The 20,425-nt window shown below is 48.5% G+C and overlaps 1 protein-coding gene and 1 long non-coding RNA gene across 2 annotated transcripts in view; both read right to left on the reverse strand.

Moving 5' to 3' along the window:
• Positions 1 to 20,425, reverse strand: part of PTPRJ (protein tyrosine phosphatase receptor type J) — a 170,512-nt gene that overhangs the window by 132,745 nt on the left and 17,342 nt on the right. The gene's annotated exons all lie outside the window — the stretch shown is intronic.
• LOC109245142 (uncharacterized) lies at positions 1,745 to 14,785 on the reverse strand. The gene is made up of 2 exons (XR_002070798.2): positions 14,261 to 14,785; positions 1,745 to 1,822 (listed from the first exon to the last, which is right to left on the reverse strand). It is a non-coding gene; the product is annotated as an uncharacterized LOC109245142 (long non-coding RNA).

The following is a 20,425-nucleotide window of genomic DNA, read 5'->3' on the forward strand; positions in this document are numbered from 1 at the left end:
GGTGTTTGCACGCTTGAAGGGCTGGAGCAGTGTAATCACATGGTAATCTACATGGTGGCCCACATTTTTTTACCCATTCTCAATGCGTTTGTCCTTTGCACGTACCCATTTTGGCTTCATTCCCATCCCTGATGCCTTAAACCCTGGTGTTTCCACAACCATGAGTAGAAATGGCTCTTTAAAAAAAAAAAGAAAAAAAGAAAAAAAGGCATCTATCTCTACCCAGGGATCTTTTTTTTTTCTTTTTTTCTTTTTTTTATCAGGGATCTTTCTTCACCCAACTCTGGCACATGCCTCTCAAAATAAAGTCAGATAAACTCCATTTGAAGTAATGAAATGCCAACTATTTATTCCACAGGGAGAGGAAATAAACACAAAACAAAGAAGTCATTATTTTTTGCTTAATAAAAGCTTTTACAGTTTTATTAAAGAAAAATACCTGTTTAGTACTGAAATTTTAGCAAATATAGATAGTCATAAGAGAGAAGAAATCTATCCCCAAGTCCCTCCTTTAAGGAAAAAATAACCAAATTCTTCGAAATCCTTCTTTTCATCTGTGTATCCCTGTGCTTTCACAAGAAAGAGTTCCTCCTGCAGATAATGCTTTGCAATATAAATTTTTACTTGAAACATTATGAACATTTTCCTAACCATCAAACAATTTGTATAATATTTTAACGTCTGTGTAGTTTGCCATTCCATAGATATAGCCTAATTTGTTTAATCACTTTCATGTTGGGCATTTAGAAGGTTTGTGTTTTTTTAGTATGCGAAATGCTGTTATGAATATTTATTAGGTTGAACTGTTTGTATGCATTTCAATTATTTCTTTATTTTTTAAATTTTTTTTAGTGTTTTATTTATTTTTGACAGAGAGAGAGAGACAGAGCATGAGCGGGGGAGGGTCAGAGAGAGAGGGAGACACAGAATCCGAAGCAGGCGCCAGGCTCTGAGCCGTCAGCACAGAGCCTGACGCGAGGCTCGAACTCACAGACCGCGAGATCATGACCTGAGCCGAAGTCAGACTCTCGACCGACTGAGCCACCCAGGCGCCCCTCAATTATTTCTTTATAATAAGCCACTAGTATAGAAAAAAATAAAAAACAAAAAATAAATAAAGTCGGATAAGCCAGGGGTGAACTGTCCAAATTTCTTGTTTCTTTACTGTTTCTTTATTTATTGCCTACAGCCTGTTCATGGTTGGCTGGCACAGCCAGGGCAAAGAGGGGCAGGAGCAAGAGTAGGGGTGTCCAGCATTAAGACCCAACTTAGTCAATGGTTCCTTCTGGAAGCACCAAGCTAATGGCTGGCAATGGCAGCACCAACACATGGCTGGATTTTTAGAGGCTTTTGAAAGCTGCTAAGCTGCTGGCCCATCCCAGGCACCCGGGCTCCGATGGCTGCATTCACTGAGCATTCGCTCTGCACCCAGACGGTATCAGCTCAGCTACAAGACCTCCAAATGTGAGCTTAATGGGCGACAGACATGCACGAGGTCCTCACAACCCAGGGAACTCCAAATGGCCTAAGAAGGGACCAAACCAAACAAGGGACTGGAGGAGACAAGGAACAAAGAACGTCCCCACTCTCTGTGCCAACACCCTTCGCCACCAGCACCAAAAACTAGGGTGTCTCACGCCTGGAGCCAAGCTAACTGACTCAAATCTGGCCACTTCTACATTTGCATAATGGGTTCTGACATGTGGCTACCATTTAACGGTCACCAAATAAGACACAGGGTGGAGACCTTCCCACGAAGCAATATTTATTGTCTTTGGATCGCCATTGGCTAAAACCTCCTGAAATTTCACCAAACTCGGCTCTGTAAAACAAACAAAAAGGAACACCATTATGAATTACAATCTAACCAGGATCTCGGAACCTGCCCTTCCTTCGTATTTTCTAATTTTCGTGTAACTATTAGAACAGCACAGAGAAAGGGTGCTCTCAGAAACCATGCCATTTTGACACCGACCTGACAAAACTCAGCTATTTATTTCATTTTATTCTACTCCTTATCTCAAACATACAGTTCCTTTTCCTTTAACAAAAATATCCCTCTTTCAAACAATCTGTGATGCAAAGTAAATAGAACACGGCACCAAAACAAATTCTTTCCTGCAAAATTTATGGTTCCTCTTCTGTTACCAGTTGCACATGTGACCAGCACCCAGGACAACCATTCTGTGCACAGCACAGACTACAAGTTCTCTAGAACCGCATTCAGCCCTCAACTGTGTGCAGGAAGACAGGGTGTGCTTAATGCTGACATTAGCAGCAAATCAACTTTACTCTGTTTGTAAGGTTAAATAATTAGGAAGGAAAAGCTGACAGCATTCAACACCACAATGGGAGAAAAAAAAAACCTAATTCTAGGTCTCAGGGTAATGCCTCAGAAGTGGTAACATTCGCTTGGCCCCCTAGCAAAATGTGCAGCACAACATTATGGCCCTCCTTAACCTGGATCGGTGTATTTTTTTAAGTTTATTTATTTATTTGAGAGAGAGACAGAGAGGGAGCAGCGGAGGGGCAGAGAGGGGGAGACAGAATCTCAAGCAGGCTCCGCACTGTCAGCACAGAGCCTGATGCAGGGCTCAAACTCACGAAACTTGAGATCATGACCTGAGCTGAAACCAAGAGGCGAACACTTATTGACTGAGCCACCCAGGTAGGTGCCCCTGGCGTATTTTATTTTTAGACCTGGGCAAATGTGTTTGCTGAATAGTCAACTCAGGGAGTAGGGCCCCTTCCTGAAGGCTCCTGGGTCCCCTCAACACAATTAACTCCTCTCAGGCTCAGAGAAAGGAGGTGGGGTTTTTTTGGTGGGGGAGGTTGGCAGGGGGAGGGCGTTGGTGTCTCTAGATGGATGAAGCAGGAGGTCCTGAGTCCGGACAGGCTTGTCCCTGCACATCTGTGCAGTAGGGTCAGAAGGACAAGAGTGAAACCAAGGAGGATGTTTCCTTTCCACTGAGAGGCCTCTGCTGTTCTCATAAAGACCAAGTAGCCGCCTCCCCCTGCCATCATCCCGTTCCTAAACAGAGGGTGTCCAAAGGCAGGAAAACAACACAGAGATTAGGAGGTGGTGATTTTAAACTCCCAGCAGCCTGGAAGGACAGAACTAATAGGCTTGCCTCACTTTCGCCAGGATTCCTGAAGGCCCCGCTGTAAGGGGGCCACCCCATCCCCAACACACACACACACACACACACACACACACACACACACACACACACACCAGGGAAGCCTGCAGAGAGGGGTGACTGGACTTGAGAGGCAAGAGGAAAGGAAGGCCTCTGATCTACCCTCCCAGGTATCTTTCCCTCCCTCTGGCAACTGTCATTTGCATGAATGAAGACTGGGGTCAATTTGTACCTGGGAGAGAACAAAGCAGGAAATAAAGGGGCTGTCACTCACTCAAATCTGAAGCTTCTCAAGTCACACTGAAGGGAGTGTCCTGTTCCCACCTTGAGAATGAGGGATTTGCTCTCGCTCCTCCCCACCCCCACTTCCTGGCACTTGCCAAGGATCTTGCCCTCACTTAACCTGTTTCTCCCGTGCCTCTTTCTGGTCTCCAACGGGACTGTATTTGTATTTTTAACTAACTGTTTTTTACATAATTTTTAATGTTTATTTATTTTTGAGAGAGGGAGAGAGACAGAGCGTGAGCAGGGGAGGGGCAGAGAGAGAGAGAGGGAGACACAGAATCTGAAGCAGATTCTAGACTCTGAGCTGTCAGCACAGAGCCCAGTGCGGGGCTTGAACTCACAGACCCTGAGATCATGACCTGAGCCGAAGTCGGACACTTAACTGACTGAGCCACCCAGGAGCCCCCACATAATTTTTAAGATGCTATTGTTACTTATACCGGTGGTAAGAAAAAAAAGACCTAACCAACGAAAAGAGAAGGAAGTCTCCCTCCCACCTCAGAGCCCCTAGGATCCCACTGGCTGGTCCCAGGGATGTCACTTTCAAGATTTCTCCCACATCTCCAGAAGTCAGGCCCCACAGCTTCATGCCACTGGTGGCCCCCTTCCCCAGGCCCCAGCCCCGGCAACATCCCTGGGGGTACAACTTGTGCCTGGCCTTAGGCTAGGACTCTGCAAAATGGATTCTCAACAAACGCACTCAACAAAGAGAAGAAGCTGGCGTTGAACAGATTCCAGAAGGTGAAGGGTTATAAAACCCCTTGCCTATACAAAGAAGCACAAAAAACACACACAAAAAAAACAAACAAAAAACACTGGAAGGATATAGGCTAAAATACTACATGAGAGAGCTACTTAGTAGGATGATAGATGATTTGTATTTTCAAGGCTTTTCTCTGTTTTCCAAGTTCCACATAAATGAAGTATTTTTAAAATCACAAGTAGGGGCGCCTGGGTGGCTCAGTCGGTTAAGCGTCCGACTTCGGCTCAGGTCACGATCTCGCGGTCTGTGAGTTCGAGCCCCGCGTCAGGCTCTGGGCTGATGGCTCAGAGCCTGGAGCCTGCTTCCGATTCTGTGTCTCGCTCTCTCTCTGCCCCTCCCCCGTTCATGCTCTGTCTCTCTCTGTCTCAAAAATAAATAAATGTTAAAAAAATAATAATAATCACAAGTAAGTCACATTCACACACGCAAGCACATGCGTGTCTGTCTCCCCACCCCAGCCTGGTAGATCCATCATTTTCGGTGCATTTTGTTTTTATTCCCTGTAGTACAGGAACCTCCTAACTTGCATTTCTAAAGTGCTTTACAGTTTATAAAGTACTTTCGAAACCACAAAAGTTTCCAGGACTCGATGATGCTCCTAGGACTTTCTGCTTCCTGATAACTCTACCCAGAGCTCTCCGAGAAACTAAGACCCACTGACCCGTCCTCACCTTCGTCCCTCGTCCATACCCCCACCCCCACCCCAACCCGCCGCTCTGCAGGGGGCAGACCTGAAGGCCCTCTGCAAGGTGCTTCGCGGCTCCAACCGAACACATCCACAGACACGGTGCACACGGGTAGGAGGGCGGGGAGCCTTCTCCTCATGGATGAGAACCAGCAGCATCAGTGGCTTGCTTGGCGTGACTCACACATAGCCGCAGCTCCCCAGCCGGGAGGTGACCGAATGCTGCGTACTGGCAGAGCTCTGGCAGCGATAAGCCATCTGGCAGGGAACAGGATTCTAAAACCCAGAGATGGGCTTTGGATGGCGGTCCAACTAATTTACATCTACTCTCCCTGTTTGCACAATGTCATTCACGCATCACAGACATTTTTAGAGCAACGTGCAAGCATCTATGTGTCCCTATTTCATTTAACCCCCTGAGGCATACTATCATATCCCATCTTACAAGTGAGAAATCTGGAGCTCAGAGATGAGTTCAGTCACCCAGAGCTGTTATCCGGCTAAGTTCCCCCATTCTACGGCCCTCTAGGGACCACCCACGCCAAGTCCCTACCCCAGAGGGTCCAGAGTACCTTTCCTTTCATGTGCACAGATGCCATTACCCAAAAAAAGTCCCAGGCTTCTGCCCCTTTCTATATGATAGTGATGGTAAGTTCACCTGTAGGGTCAGCTGCCTGGGTTCAAATCCTGACTCTAACACGTAATAGCTCTGTGACCTTGAGCAAACTACTTAAACTGTTTCAAGCAAATTACTTACTTATGGGGTCCAAATCCCAAATCCTAAGCTCTTCCCATGCTGCCTTCTGACCCACAGTGGGTGCAGTGAGCTTGCACTGAGGCTGTCTGGTTTTTTGCGGGGGGTTGGGGTTTTTTGTTTGTTTGTTTGTTTGTTTTCTTTGCAACGGGCAGCATGTCTGCACCGCGTTGGGGTGCAGGCTGACCCATCACCCCGTGGAGGAAGTCAATCAATCTCTCCAGGCCTCAGTTTCCTCATCAATACCACCTGCTCCTCTTCTTCTGTCCCCAGAGTTGCCTTCAGCATAAGAAAAGGCAAGTCGCTGCAAAGAGCATCCAGTGCTCGCCTTGTGTGTCCCAGCTTGGAATCCTTTGCACCACAAGCAGGAAGAAGCACCAAGAAGGAATCCACAGCCCACAGCCTTGCTCAAACCACGTGTGTGACATTCAGGTCAGTTCAAGCCACTCAAGACCTCCAATCCAGCCAGCCTAGCTTCCGTTGGAAGCCACAGCGCAGTGGCTGCAAAAGCAAACAGACCTGTCTGCTGGTGGATCCCAGTCTGGAGAGGCACGGAGTGCGGTGGGAAGGGTGGAGCCTGCCTCCCCACAGACTAGCTGGGGGATCCTACACAAAGCATCCTCCCATTATTTTTTAAATTTAGTTATAACCAGCTCCACCCACCAAGTATTTACGGTGGCTTAGAATAATGCAAACAACACAAAAGAATAAAATAAACAGTCAAGGGAGGCAGGCCAAGAGAAAATAAGCACCGGGAAAATAATAAAGCCAGCAGTAACATCGGCACATAGGAAGGTATACCACCTCGTCCCTTTCTGCAGAACTGTCAAGATGGGCCACACATCAGGCTCTCGGGCGCTTAGTAACCAAAACCAAAGGGAAACATGATCAGCCACGAGATTCTCAGTGCACAGAACATGAAAACAAACCACTTGTTCTGGAGCCACTCATCTCTCCCTGCCTGATTCAGAGCCTCAGAGGAACTTCTTCACCGGCCCGTCATAAAGGGACACAACGGAAGAACAGCACAGCCTTTAACACCCCCTCCTCGGACCCTAATATCTCTTCCAGCTCCTCACTGACCACTCCTCTTGCAGTTCAGAGGCACGGGCCGAAAAGAACAATCCAGCCAAAGTGGGCAAGGCCTCTTCTCCCTTAGAGTCTGGTGCTTAATCTGTAAAATGGTCCATCTGCCTGGCCAGGTTGATGTGAGGGTTCAACAGGAAAATGTGTGAGAACTCACATGCCTGACACACAGTAAGTGCCCCCCAAAGGTCAGTTCACTGCTTCTGCGAGAATGTAAATTCCCCCGGCCCTGGGGCGGTGGGGGGCAGGAGAGGAGGGGCTCTTGGTCTGAATCGCGGTCATGATGTATCCCAGGTACCTAGAATGGTCACTGGTACATAGTAAGTACTCAGTAAATATTTGTTGAAAGAACGAATGAATTTCCTGCAGCAGGTTCTCGAACACCCTAGTCTCGTAGGATACTTCCAAAAAGGGAGAGAAACAGGAGGTGAGACAAAAATCTGCAGTGAAAGGGTGCCTGGGTGGCTCAGTCAGCTAAGTGTCCGACTCTGGGTTTCGGCTCAGGTCACGATCTCACGGTTTCATGGGTTCAGGCCCCGCATTGGGCTCCACCTGCTTGAGATTCTCTGTCTTCCTCTCTCTCTGCCCCTTCCCCACTCGCGCTGTCTCTGCCTCTGTCTCTCTCTCTCTCAAAATAAACTTTTAAAAATAATAAAATAAAATAAAAATCTGGAGTAAATAAGGTCTTTCTACTCCCTCATAAGCATACTAAAGGTTCTAAGAAGTCCTGCAAGAAAGACATCTGTTTGATTTGGTTTAGCCCACAGTTCCAATTGGCTTGACCACAAATGCGTTTTTTCTCTCAGGAGATAGACCCACAAGTGTTCTCACAACCCTAGGGGGACTCTAACTGATCCTAATATGGAAAGGGGGACACTCCAGAGATAAGAGACCATCCCATCACAGCTGAGGAACAAAGAACGTACCCACTGTCCATGGCAACCCCCTCCACCACCACCACCTATTAACTGTGGAATACATCATTGTTTTTTGTTTTCTGTTTTTGCTTTCTTTTAATCAAACGGATCCCTCAGACCTAAACAGCCCCCTTCGTCTGGACACACGGACACTCTGGCCGCCTCTGAACATTCCAGAACCCACTTGCTCAACCTGACTTCAGCAAGACTAACCCCCAGCCTCCTGGCTCAGGGCCACCTGCATGCAGAGAAACACCCAAAAGTCAAAGCACAGTCCCAGAGACTAGGCTGGGAGGGGTCCTCACCACCCCCAGGGAGGACGGCCCTTCCTCTGAAGAGGACTGGGTAGGAGGGATCTGGGTGTATGTCCAAGTTAGGCCCCCAGAATCCCGGAGTCCCTGGGTGGCCACCTGCAGGGTACGTCACATGCTTCCGTTCAGCTCACTAAGCCGAGAGGCCGCCTGGCAACAGTGAGGTGCCCTCGCTGACACCCTCGCCGACACTCTCGCTGCCTGCCTCCCCAGGCTGGTGCCAGCACCCCAGCTCCAGGGGAGCCAGAAGGGCAGGAGGGCAGGCCATCCGAATGACTAGCATCCCCTCCCCCACATGAACCAAGGCTCCCTTGGGCACACCGCAGGGCTTGCCAGGCAGGAAATGATTAACAAGTGTTTACTGAGCACTTCCAGGCAGCAGAGGGCTGCTCCCAGCCTCTGCCCCCCCTCACCCCACAGGTCCTGGTGCACAGGCACTCGTCTATGAAGCAGCTGTCAAGCTGACAAGTACCAAGTACTGGCTCAGGCCTCCACACCAGAACACTGGCCTTGACCTCAGACCCCTGCACGCCATGGACTCCAGGCCTGCTGTCCACACCTAACGTGGGCCTCCACAGCACCAGATTCTTGGTCCTCCTAGTTCTAAGGCCTAGTCCCTGTGTCTGGAAGAAATGACAGTGGCCCCAACGGAGTTAAAAAAATCACGTGTCATTCACCTTCTGCCCCGTGGGGCTCAACATCTTGAAAGCAACCTTGAAATTCTCAGCAGCCACTGTCTGCAGGCCCCTGAGTTAGATGCTGGGGAGAGGAAGACAGATGAGACCCTCGAGCCCTCTTCTCCCAAGGCCCCCTCTGGATGTGTCTCTGCCTTCCCAGCTGCCCCCCCCCCAAGTCTGCTAGCCTTCTTCCTGCTGCCAGGAACAGCCTCCCTAAGGGCTGTATCTGCTGTTACAAGAGGCGGAGCAGTTGCCCCTCCCTTCCCCCACCCGACGGGAGGTCCTGGTATATACGGGGACCTCACCCTCCATCCCTACCCGTCTGCTACTCAGCACAGGGCTTGGCACACAGCAGGCGGCAAGAGGAACCTGCTGAACGAACAGGGGTGGCAGTCAACATTTTGGTTGGCTAGGCCTCCTGACAACGCTTCCCAGATGCCAACCTTGAAAACACCTGTGTCAGGACTGTGGTTTTGTTTTTTTTTTTTTAATTCAATTAACGCCACTTAGAGGGTGTGGATCAAAACAAGCAGAATTAGGAGGTTGTTACTGACAGAGCCTTCACAAAAGAAGAAATGAGAAGTAAGACTGGGACACTCACCCCAGGAATACCCACCCGTGCCCCCATGCGGCTCTAGCCCAGTCTAGACTCATGTGACCCCCCCTCCCCCCCCCCAAGGAGCCACCCAAATGCACAAGAAGGGAAACTGCTACACCATTCGGTCCAGCCGGCAGAGCTGATGTAAGTCTTCCCTACTGCCCTTTTCAGTGCTCTCTCTCCCCTTCCACAGCTATTAAAAATAGTAATAGTAATAAATTTTAAAAAACTGGAAATCAGTTCATTTACTACTTTTCCATGTGGAGGAAAGAATCCTGCGGGCTTTGCAGTCTCTCTGATCCAAGTTCAAATCCTGGCGTGTGATCTCCCTGCCCGTGTGACCTTGGCAGGTCACCAGACCCCTTGGAGTGTCAGTTTCCACATCTGCAACGTGAGAAACCCCACCACAAGCCTCGCCTCCAGATGGTGGCGAGGGCTGGTGAAATCAAGCGAGCAAGAGCCCCGCATGGCATCGGGGGCCAGTCCGGGGACTAACACGGGTCCATCCCTTCCCCTTCGCCAGCAGCTCTCCAGAGCTGGGCCCAAACCAAGGCAACAAGCACAGTAGACAGAACCCCGCCCCCTCCTCTGGAGCCTGACTCCACCCACCACGCGCAGCCGTGTGGCCTCGGAGGAAGTAGCTGACCTCCGTGCCTCAGTTTCCTCATCTGCAACAGGAAGGAACACTACCCCCACCTCGAGGGCTCTAATGTGCTCAGAACAGGGCCTGGCACGTAGGAAGCACCCAACATGCGCACCAGCCACTTGTACTAACCCCGTATCTGACAGTTATATTGCTCTTCACGGTTACAAAAGACTTTCCGTGCTTTATCTCCCTGGATCCTCCCACCCCCTCCTGGAGACAGGCGGGGGTGGGTGTCGGTGGGAGAACTACACCCAGCCAACAATAGAGATGGGTGTTATCTGGCCCCAACAGTGTTTTGTTTGGTTAATTTGAGTCAATATTTTTTTAAAGCAGGAAATTTAACATTAAAAACTCTTTCCAGCTTTTCTTGAAAAAAAGAATCAGAATAACCGACAACTCAGGGTTCCCGAGGGTTACACTCCCGGGTCCAACACTAGTCGCATGGCCTTTGGGCAAGCTATTTAACCTCTCTGCCTGTCAGGTACCTCAATTCCTTTTTTTTTCTTTTTTTTTTTTTAAAGATTCTGTTTTTAAGTAATCTCTACACCCAGCATGGGGCTCGAACCCTCAACCCAGACAGAGATCACGAGTCACATGCCCCAACTGACTGAACCAACCAGGTACCTCAGATGCCTCAACTCTTCAGTAAGGATTAGAAATTGGAGATACTTCAGGTTGGAGTGAGGATTAAGTGGGTTTTGCAAAGCACGAAAAAAAACTGCCTGCATGGACAGTGATGCACAACACTGACAATACGCACAATGCCACTAAATTTTACGCCCAGAGATGGCTAAGATGCTAAGTGTTATGCTGTAGCTATATTACTACAGTTAAAACAAACAAACAAACAAAAAGCACACAGTGCCTAACACATTTAAAACTAATGTGCTGGGGCACCCAGGTGGCTGAGTCGGTGAAGCGTCCGACTCTATTTCCGTTCAGGTCATGATCTCACAGTTCATGGAATCGAGTTGCTGCTTGGGATTCTCTCTCCCTCTCTCAGTGCCCCTCCCCCCACGCATACTCGTGCTCTCTCTCTCTCAAAATAAATAAACTTAAAAAATGTTCTAATTTTAAAAGGTGGGGGAGGGGGCATTCCCCTTTAAACAGGGCACGTTGTCTTAGCCTGCCAGAGTCCCCACTACTCCCTACTGCCTCGTTAACGCCAATCACACATGTGTGGCCCATCACATTCTGAGCCGCACCCCTGCTCTAAACACTAAATGAGAACCCTGTGTGTAAAAGCACTTGGAACACTCTGGTAAGCATTACTCCCTTCCCTAATGTCACTCCCCTTAAGATCGCCAGTCTAGAAAGTGGTAAGGCCCAAAACAGAACCCAGGCTGCCTTCTGCCTCCACGTCCAGTTCTTGTCTTACGTCAACACAATGCCAGCAGCCTTATGTACGTATATTATCACCGCACAGGCTTGGCCTTGATGGGTCTCTCTCATAAAGAAGCACACACAGCCCCAAACTACAGAAGGTAGCAAGACTGATCAAGCCTTATGGGTTAAATGTCTTACAGTGTGGCAACTCCCGTGTGACAAGGAACACTGAAAGTCAGATGGCACCTGTGTGAATCTCTGCTGTGCTCGGTGGGTCTGGCCCCTGAACAGGCAGTAGTGACCCCCGCCACCCTGTGCCCTGCCCACCTCCTAGAACAATGCTCCCACCCTGCTCGCCAAGCCCCACATTGTATTTAAAGACCCGATTCAAGGCCAGCTCTTCAATTCCTTCAACAAACATTTACTGAGCACCCACTGGGTACCAGGCCCTGTGACATGGTGCCCTTGGGGAAGTTACTCTATTTAGGGAGATTACAAAAAAAAAAAAAAAAAAACAAGAGTCACTTCACCCTAAGGGCCTGGTGACAAAAAAGGGCACGGCACACTAGAGAATCTGCAAAGAACGTGGTGTGTGTGGCGAGCCCAGAGAGTGCGTGCGTCCAGAATCCAGAAGGCCCGGGGAGCTCTGATGTGCTTGAAGCAGCAGGTAACGTGGTGTGGTCTGAGCGCGCGGCCACAGGGCACTGCCTCCACTGGGGAGGTCCAAGACGGAAGGCATGAAGCCCTGTCCCAGGCATCCCATTCACCTCTCACAACAACCCAGAGGTAAGGTACCGTGCCCACATTACAAATGAGAAGCCTGAGTCGAGAAAAGTCCAGTCACTTGCCTAAGAGCACACAGCAACGACGTGGCAGAGCCCAGCCTTGGCCCAAGTCAGCCTAATTGGCCTTTCAAACATCGTACCGTAGAGCATACTCACATGGCCATGCAAAACACATTTTTGAGTTTGAAGCCTCATCCATAGTTTTGCCCAACTGGGTTTAGACTTTTGTTACTTTGTAGTCCACATCTCGAAATGTCTCACGTTATGAACATCGTTTCCTATCGTTGAGCATTGTCAAGCCTCACTGACGGTAGTAGTTTAGCAATCTCCCACCTCTTAACATTTAGAGTGTTTCCAACCAATGGCTTCTTGTTTTTCTTCTAATGACCAGCCCACACAAAGTTCATCTCTCTGTGTTCTCAAGGGGGAAACTCTGCACCTCAGATATCAGCCATTGTGTGACTTATCTTGGATGACGATGAGTAAGACCGTGACTTTCAACGTTATATCAGCAAGTTTTATTATAGAAGGAAACTTACGCTTGTTCTTTCCCAACCCACCTCCCAAACACGGCCTCCCAGCTTTACCAACCATCAGGTCATTTGGTTACTGGGTTAATTTCTCTATTTGAGGTAAATGCAATAAATGGGAGGGGCAGGTAGGGGCCACCCAGCAGCCATCACCTCTGGGTGAGCTAAGCATGCTCCCCCTCCCCTCAAATGGCCAGAAACAGCAGAGGTGCCAGAATCCAGCAGACACACATCAGAATTCAACCCCCAAAGACCAAGTCCATAACCACTAGAAACAGGTCAAAGATAGGTATGGTCCCTGAATCCCCACTGTGCTCACTATTCAAAGTTTAATGTCAGTTCAGGGTCACGGAGCCAGGAAACTGGATTCACCCTGTAACTAGCTGTGTGGTCTTAGCCAAGTGACTTCCCTTCTCTGGGCCTCAGTTTCATCCTCTGCAAAGTGAAAGGATCAAATGATCCTTAAGGTCCCTTCTGCTCTGAATGAGACCCTTGGAGTTGACCCATTTTATAAATGAACGGTGACTATACGACGTGATGCAAACTCTTAAGTGCAGCCCCAACAACAGCTGCTGCCTGGAGACAAGACAGCAGCAACACACAAAGGAAGGATCTCACAAGTATGTCCCCTCAGGTCCTCATAAGTCAGGATAAAGAAGAACACATCAGATCGCTCCCCCATGGGGGGAAGGGGTAGGAGTCTGACTTACGCTAAGAGAAAAATCACCCGACTTGCATCCCATAAGCCTGGCTTCTCATAGGAAGACTAATGTGCTTGTCACACTTAAAAAAAAAAAAAAAAATTAAGTGACTGATTCATAACGACCCAGCAAAATACTGGAGTCAGAACAAGAGCAAGTCATTGCAACGCAAATCCAAAGGAGAGGTTTCTGTCTTTATTTTCTAACGGACAATGACAAGCTTTTCACAAAACTCAGGCAAGCTGCAAGTCACTGATAAAGGGGACAGTCGGCCCTGCCACTTGAACAGAGACAGGCCCAGATAGGAGAGGCCACCCAAGTGACCTCTAAGACCCAGGAAAGCCTCACTGTTTTAAGGTGATGCCTGGCCAGAATATGGGAGGGATGTGCTAAGGGAGGCTGTTGATGCTGTAGATGGGTCAACACCGGACTCTTCCAGATCACAAAGGCTGAGATTCAAATACTAGGAAAAATCGATAGTCTCTGGATTACAAGCAGCTCATTAGCCTCTGTGTAGGTGCTTTCACAGGATTCAGAATCCCCAGATGGACAGGGATGTCCTCCCAGACCAGCTGGCTACCTCCTCCTGCCCTGCCTGCACCTGCTGCACATCCCTTCTTGCCTCCCAGATCATCGGCTCTGCCTTTCTAACAGGTTCTGTTACAACCTCTTCCTCTCTCTCCTCTTCTCCTCCTCCCTTTTCCCCTCCCTCCCTTATTTATACCAGCCTGGCAGGAGGCAGGAGGCTAGGAGAAGAGCCCCAGGTTCCAGGAGAGGAAGGTGATGCTCAAAGGAGACAAGATCAGCCCAAGGTCACAAAGATTGTGCCAAGAGTCCAACACAGTCCGATAACTCCAAGTTGGTGTTCTTTCTACTGCCATATCTATGTACCAGGGCCCACCAATGCTGCCTCGGAAACACCTCCCCTCACTCCCACAGCGCACTCACACCGGTGCACGCACACACAGACACACACACACACACAATTCTGTCCAGCTTACTGCCAGTTCCACAGCACCGCCCGGCCTCCCCTCCCAGCGAGGCCACTGCAATCACCTGGTCTCCCGGGAGCAGACGCATGCTAACGTGCTAAGAGCTGGACAGAGCTGGGATCTCCCATTTCCTGGTTGTGCAGCTTACTTAATTTCACTGAGTCTGAGTACCCTCACCTGTAAAAAAAGGGGGGAAATAACAGACCCTGCCTTGTAGGGTTGTTTGAAAGAAATGAAGCACATCACGTCTGCCCCAGACTGGCCTGGTAACCGCAAATGCGTGCACGGGCCTCCCCACAGCCCACTCTGCCCACAGGCTCCAAATACACTCCCCACTTCAGAATCGTCCCACGTTGAAAACATATGTCCACACAAAACGTGTACACAAATGTTCACGAAAACTTGACTAACGGGGCTCCTGGATGGCTCGGTCGGTTGACCATTTGACTCTTGATTTTGGCTCAGGTCATGATCTCACAGTTCGTGGGATCGAGCCCTGCATCGGGATCCACACTGACAGCATGGAGCCCGCTTGGCACCTCTCCCTCCTCTCTCTTTATCCCTCCCCAACTCATGCGTGCAAACACATCTTGCCTCTACCTCTCTCTCTCTCAAAAATAAATAGACTTAACAAAAAAAAAAAAAAAAAGGAAGCAGTGGGGCACCCGGGTGGCTCAGTCAGTTAAGCACCCAATTTCAGCTCAGGTCATGATCTCGTGGTCCGTGGGTTCGAGCCCTGAATCAGGCTCTGTACTGACAGCTCAAAACTTGGAGTCTGCTTCAGATTCTGTGTCTCCCTTTCTGCCCCTCAACTGTCCACCCCCTCATGAAAGGAGAAGTAAAACATGATGCATCCCTATGACGGAACACTATTCAGCCATAAAAAGGAATAAAGTATTGATACACATTCTAATAAGGATGGATCTTGAAAACATCATGCCGCGTAGAATAAGCCAGATACAAGAGGTCAAATGTTGTATGATTCCACTTGTATGAAAAACGCAGAAGAGGCAAATTAGAAACAGAAAGCAAATTAAGTGGTTGCCAGGAGCTGGGGGGAGGGGAGTTGGGAATGACTGCTAATAATGGGTGGAGTTTCTTTCTGGGGGTGATGAAAATATTCTGGAACTAGGTAACCGTGATGGCTGCATGCCTAAACAACTGAATTGTACATTTTATAAAGAATTAATTTTATAGTATGTGAATTATATCTCAATAAAGCTGTTTTTTTTTAATGTTTTTATTTTATTTTTGAGAGAGAGAGAGAGAGTGTGACAGAGTGTGAGTGGGGAAGGGGCAGAGAGAGAGGGAGACACAGGATCCGAAGCAGGCTCCAGGCTTCGAGCTGTCAGCACAGAGCCCGAGGCAGGGCTTGAACCCACAAACTATGAGATCATGACCTGAGCCGAAGTCAGACGCTCAACCAACTGAGCCACCCAGGCGCCCCAAAGCTGTTATTTTTTTAATTGCCATTAAAAAAATCTAACATAACAATAAAATGATTAATATGTAAAGTCGGAAAAGAGGAGCGCCTGGGTAGCTCAGTCGGTTAAGCGTCTGACTCTTGGTTTTGGCTCAAGTCATGATCTCACGGTTCATGAGTTCAAGCCCCGCATCGGGCTCCACGCTGACGGAACCTGCTTGGGATTCTGTCTCTCTCTCTCTCTCTCTCTCTGTCTCTCTCTCTGTCCCTCCCGTGCAGTCTCTCTCTCAAAATAAATAAATAAACTTAAAAAAAATCTGAAAAGGGGGGCACCTGTGTGGCTCAGAGAGTCGGTGTGACTCTTGATCTCAGGGTTGTAAGTTCGAGCCCCATATTGGGTATAGAGAGTACTTAAATAAATAAACTTTAAAAAAAAAAGAAAAACTTTAAAATTAATTAGTTAATAAATCTGGAAAGAAAATCCTCCCCCAGTACCTCATCCTCTATAAGACAGAGTCTAAATCATGCAGTCATCCAAGATCTCCCAGTCCAGTCCCAGCCTCCCGGGGCACAAACTCTGAATTTGACATTTGTCTCACACACACACACACACACACACACACACACACACACACTACCCAGAATGACACTGCAGGCCCGAGCTGCCAACGCTCACCCCCAAAGAACAACTGAGGTTACTCGTGCGGCCTTACTCGTGCCTCAACTCCTGGCTGTTACCCGGAGGCTGGCAACGTACACAGCTTGCAACAATCTCCAGGCAGCCCACCTTACCTCTCCAATGAAACCAGAACCTCCTAAAGGAAAGGATCCGGGGGTGCCCGGGTGGCTCAGTTAAGCGGCCGACTTCGGGCTCACGTCATGATCTCGCGGTTTGTGGATTTGAGCTCCGCATTGGGCTCTGTGCTGACAGATCAGAGCCTGGAGCCTGCTTCGGATTCTGTCTCCCTCTCTCTGCTCCTCCCCCATTCTGTGTCTCTCTCAAAAATAAACAAACTTTTTTTTTAAAGTGGGGGGGGGGAAGGAAAGGCTCTGGACCGCCAGTTTGCCTTCCCACCCCTCAGGCCGCTGTTACGTCACCACCAACAGCAGGATCCCCCTGCCTTCGGTGTGCTAAATCCTTGATAACATGAATATCTTAATCCTGACCTCAGCTCTCCTTGATGGGCACTATCACACGAATTTAGAGGTGGGGAAACAAGCAGGCAGGTAATGGAGGAGGGGTGAGGAAGCTAATCCAGGTCGTGGGGCAAGCGGCAAACCTGGGATTTGGAAGTTAACTTTGTCTTCCCACACGTCTGATATGTAATCGCCAAGAGGCTAGATATCTAGTAGGTGCCGGGGAATATTTCAATCTGCAATGTCCATCCAACCATCGCATAACTTGAGTTTAACACTACTTATTGGAGAGCAGGCACCCCTAACATCAGCTCTAAAAATGAAACCAACACACTGGGACACCTGGGTGGCTCAGTCAGTTAAGCATCCTACTTCGGCTCAGGGTCATGATCTCACGGTTTGAGAGTTCGAGCCCCCGTCAGGCTCTGTGCTGACAGCTCAGAGCCTGGAGCCTGCTTCAGATTCTCTCTCTCTCTCTCTCTCTCTCTCTCTCTCTGCTCCTCCCCCACTCACACTCTGTCTCTCTCTCTCTCTCTCTCTCTCTCAAAAATAAACATTAAGCAAGATTTTTTTAATGAAATAAATACACCGGACTGATTTTGCAGTCAGGTAAGTAAGAATACACAATTCAGCCCAACTGGCGGCTGACGGCACTTAGAATTTTTCTAGGTACCAACAGACAAGTGGAGACTGCAGTATAAGACACAGTGACTTGACATTTTCTCTCAGTATAAAAAAAAAACCCTAATGATTTTTTTTTTTTAAGATCACATAAAAAAACAGGTTCTACGGGAGTCACACCTAGTCCAAAAGCCATGCGAGGCAGCCACCACACGGCCCAGGTCTGCAAATGCAAATATTAAATTTAAAATCTGTTTGTAAAAACAGAGAACATCCAGTGCCGGGGTGGGCATAACGAAACAGGCAGCCTCATCCATTCCAATGGCACTGGAAGAGACGCACTCCTTCCAGAAAGTCGTTTGTCGAGGGTCGTCAAAGATCAGAGAGGTGCCTGGAAATGAATCTAGAGAAATAATTTCCATTTCACCGAAAATGCTGTACATGTGAAAATATTCATCCCTGCACTACTTGTAATAGTGAAAAACTGGTTGCCGCTTAAACATCTAAATAGGAGAAAGTGTAAGTGAATTCCAGAATATCCACTCCCTGTAGCATCCTGCAGCTCTTCAAAATTATGTCCCTATTGGGGCGCCTGGGTGGCTCAGTCGGTTAAGCGGCTGACTTCGGCTCAGGTCATGATCTCACGGTCCGTGAGTTCGAGCCCCGCGTCGGGCTCTGTGCAGACAGCTCGGAGCCTGGAGCCTGTTTCGGATTCTGTGTCTCCCTCTCTCTGACCCTCCCCATTCATGCTCTGTCTCTCTCTGTCTCAAAAATAAATAAACGTTAGGGGCGCCTGGGTGGCGCAGTCGGTTAAGCGTCCGACTTCAGCCAGGTCACGATCTCGGGGTCCGTGAGTTCGAGCCCCGCGTCAGGCTCTGGGCTGATGGCCGTGAGTTCGAGCCCCGCGTCAGGCTCTGGGCTGATGGCTCGGAGCCTGGAGCCTATTTCCGATTCTGTGTCTCCCTCTCTCTCTGCCCCTCCCCCGTTCATGCTCTGTCTCTCTCTGTCCCAAAAATAAATAAAAAATAAAAAACGTTGAAAAAAAATTTTTTTTAAAAAAAAATAAATAAAATAAATAAACGTTAAAAAAAAAATTTTTTTTTTTAAATTATGTCCCTATCGTCCACATATCACCGTGGAAAAAAACGTTTTCTTCATTTAGCTGTTTGGCATTAAAGAATCTGAAACTGTCTCTGCTCTGGGATCACAATTAATTTAGATAACAAACCACCTGGAATAAATTGTAGCCGTAACTACTTTGGAATTATAGTTCTGTGATGCAAGGCAATATGTGGCTTTTTTTCCTCCCTTTCTCTAGTTTCTAAATTCCTTTTAATCTTGTTGTGCCACTCTTATATAATGAAGAAAAAAGTAAAAAATTAAACAACGCATTTTGGACCGCTTGATCTCATGCTAACACAGAGGCTTGCCCGCCCCAAAATAAAGCACCCACTGGAAATGGGGTGTGGGCCATTCATTCTTCTGTTTATCCTAACAGGGCAAATCCTCCCAGAAAATGCCCCAGCAAGGTGACTCTCAACCCAGGCCTGTCCCGATCATAAATCTACGACTCCAATTAAAGTGATCACAGCCCAGCAAAGGGCCTGGGTAATCGGGCACATTAAATGGAGGGTTGATGAGCTGAGGCGATAGGACCAAGAACTATTGTTTTGTTTCATTGATCACGGTCACAATGCTTGCTTGGCACAAAAACAGGCCCTCGATAGGTCTTGCAGGCAGAAATTTCTAGGTGGGAAAATGCACTTGTTCACCCACGCTCTGTGAGCACCAGAGCCCAATACACCCTGAACCCCCGGGGCCTGCAAGGTGTGAGCCCTGAGGTCCCATCAACAGAAACCGGGTCTGGAAGTGAGCACCTCCGACAGACAGGAAATGGGTCCTTTTGTCACCGAGTTGAGAACAAAAACGAGAACAAAAACGATAAGAAAATTTAAATGTCACTGTAGGAGTAAAGGCCAAACGAAGGGGGAGGGGAAACAAATGTTAACTGAGCCTCTCTACACCACCACCTGTGCTGGGTCCATTGGACAAGATTTCATAAATTCCTAACAGGCTGACTCTAGAACCACACTGCCAAAGCTTGAACCTGGTTCCTTGACTAATTAGCTATGTGACCTCGGGCTTAACCGGCTTAACCTCTCTGTGCATCATTTTTCGCTCCTGTCAAATGACAGCAAGAAGGGAACCACCTCATCAGGTGGTTGTGAGGATGCACTCGTCGAAACGGATAAGGCACTCAGCACAGTGCCTGGCACACAGAAAGCATTCAGTCGGTGTCAGCTAATCAGTAGGACTGATTCCATTTTGCAGACAAGAAAGACAGGGCCTCAGAGAGGTTCAGAAATTTCCCAAGATCACATAGCTAATAAGAGGCACTGCTGGGTGGGGACTTCAAAATCTGTATTCTTTTTGGGGCACCTGGCTGGCTCAGTCCGTAGAGCCTATGACTATTGATCTTGGGGTCATAAGTTTGAGCCTGGCATCGGGCACAGAGATTACTCTTTTTAAAAATCTGTACTCTTTTCACAGAAGCAAGCTAACCCCCCTCACCCTGAGGATATCGATGGTTCACATTTAGGGCTGTCACGGCAAAAGATAAAAATATTACGAGAAGCCCCTGGGTGGCTCAGTTGGTTAAGCATCTGACTCCTGATTTGGGCTCAGGTCATGATTTTGAGGTTCATGAGTTCGAGCCCTGTGTCCGACTCCTCGCTTGGCGGCTCAGGGCCTGCCTGGGATTCTCTCTCTCCCTCTCTCTGCCCCTCCCCTGCTCAATCTCTCTCTCTCTCTCCCTCTCTCTCTCTCTCTCTCTCGCAAAATACATAAATAAACTTTTCTTAAAAAGATTAACATATCATGAAATAACTAGAAATAATATGGGACTAGGAGGCAGTAAGCCTGGATTCCAGGTAATCGTAACTTGGGGAAATACTGGCTTTGTGCCCTTTCAATTCATCCCTTCAACAAACATCTTTCTGAGGCAGGCTCTGCTTGAGGCACGAGGGACAGAGCAGAGAACCGTACAGA

The sequence above is a fragment of the Panthera pardus genome, unplaced genomic scaffold (genome assembly GCF_024362965.1).
Source record: "Panthera pardus isolate Hobbes unplaced genomic scaffold, ASM2436296v1 HiC_scaffold_12, whole genome shotgun sequence".
Taxonomy (NCBI): Eukaryota; Metazoa; Chordata; class Mammalia; order Carnivora; family Felidae; genus Panthera; species Panthera pardus.